This window comes from Gordionus sp. m RMFG-2023, chromosome 1 (assembly GCF_954871325.1).
Source record: "Gordionus sp. m RMFG-2023 chromosome 1, tfGorSpeb1-WG-v2, whole genome shotgun sequence".
Taxonomy (NCBI): domain Eukaryota; kingdom Metazoa; phylum Nematomorpha; class Gordioida; order Chordodea; family Parachordodidae; genus Gordionus; species Gordionus sp. m RMFG-2023.
Genome location: NC_088775.1, coordinates 71244216 through 71246004, shown reverse-complemented (window position 1 = coordinate 71246004; position 1789 = coordinate 71244216). Strand labels below are relative to the sequence as shown.

The following is a 1789-nucleotide window of genomic DNA, read 5'->3' as shown; positions in this document are numbered from 1 at the left end:
TATGAACTATATTACGATTTTCCATGATTATATCAAGCTTATTTGATAGCAAATGATCTTGAATGCGTTTATTTGCAAGCCAAGTCATATTTGCATATTCACAATCTTTATGAAGAGAAGATACTTAGTGTCTCTCTAAGTCACGCTTTATGTTTTTCCAATTATTTACCCCAAATTGAGTCCAAAAAGTATTGGACTTAGGGCCACCAAACATAAGACAATATAGACAAAAGACTTTGTTTAAAGTAGTGCTATAAGATAGCCAATTTCTGGGGTTGAGGGTACCATCTATATTAACCTTTCTATAATAGGTTATATTCATGCTCCTGTTTAAAAAGTAAAAAAAAATAAAAACTGGTATAGAAATAATGGATGGGAAAAATTAATGAAAATTAAATATTATTTAAAACCTCTTGAGAGTAACAGGATATTAAAATTTATTTGTACATGGCTGACAAGGGCCTACAGCAATTATGAAATTAATCAAAATATTTGTCATCCTAAATAATTTGAAGTGAAATGGGTCATTTGGTTCCTTCTTTTTGTATAGCTGAATAAGACTTGGACTTTGAATATCCTCATAATTTATTCCCTTCAAAAGTTATTATATAAATTTTATTTAAATAAAATACCTCATGCAAAGTAAGCGCCTGACTAGAACTGGGGATTGGATGAGGAGATAATACAATTTGTGAATCTTCAATAACTGAGATTTTCTATAAATAAAGAGGATTTTAATTTCTTTTCTTATGAAAAACTATATTTTTAATAAAATTTTAGCCAAATGGTAATTTTTTTCTTAACAACATAGTAATTAAGTTTTTAATAAATGTTGGAAATTTGAATAACCTCATAATCATAATTTATTTCCTTCAAAAGTTATCATATAATTCGTATTTAAATTAAATACCTCATCATGCAAAGTAAGCGCCTCACTGGAACTGGGGATTGGATGAGGAGATAATACAATTTGTGAATCTTCAATAACTGAGATTTTCTATAAATAAAGAGGTGTTTAATTTCTTTCCTTATGTAAAACTATATTTTTAATAAAATTTTAGCCGTAATTTATTTCTTAACTACATTTTAATTAAGTTTTTAATAAATGTTGGAAATATTTGAATAACCTCATAATCATAATTTATTTCCTTCAAAATTTATCACATAATTCATATAAATTAAATACCTCATCATGTAAAGTAAGCGCTTCACTGTAACTGGGGATTGGATGAGGAGATAATACAATTTGTGAATCTTTAATAACTGAGATTTTCTATAAATAAAGAGGAGTTTAATTTCTTTCCTTATGAAAAACTATATTTTTAATAAAATTTTAGCCAAATGGTAATTTTTTTCTTAACTACATTATAATTAAGTTTTTAATAAATGTTGGAAATATTTGAATAACCTCATAATCATAATTTATTTCCTTCAAAATTTATCACATAATTCGTATTTAAATTAAATACCTCATCATGCAAAGTAAGCGCTTCACTGGAACTGGGGATTGGATGAGGAGATAATACAATTTGTAAATCTTTAATAACTGAGATTTTCTATAAATAAAGAGGAGTTTAATTTCTTTCCTTATGAAAAACTATATTTTTAATAAAATTTTAGCCAAATGGTAATTTTTTTCTTAACTACATTATAATTAAGTTTTTAATAAATGTTTTAATTCTACAAGATTACATGATTCAGAAAACAGGCATTAAAAATATTATGAAGTCCAACATAAAGTTATCAGGTTACAATGGCAAGATGATACAAGTGATAGGTACAGCAGGGA

The 1789-nt window shown here is 26.0% G+C and overlaps 1 long non-coding RNA gene across 1 annotated transcript; it reads right to left on the bottom strand.

Annotated features, from left to right (window-relative positions):
- Nucleotides 1-631: 631 nt before the first annotated feature.
- Nucleotides 632-1559, bottom strand: LOC135922679 (uncharacterized). Its single transcript, XR_010570996.1, has 3 exons — nucleotides 1470-1559; nucleotides 911-997; nucleotides 632-716 (listed from the first exon to the last, which is right to left on the bottom strand). It is a non-coding gene; the product is annotated as an uncharacterized LOC135922679 (long non-coding RNA).
- Nucleotides 1560-1789: the final 230 nt, after the last annotated feature.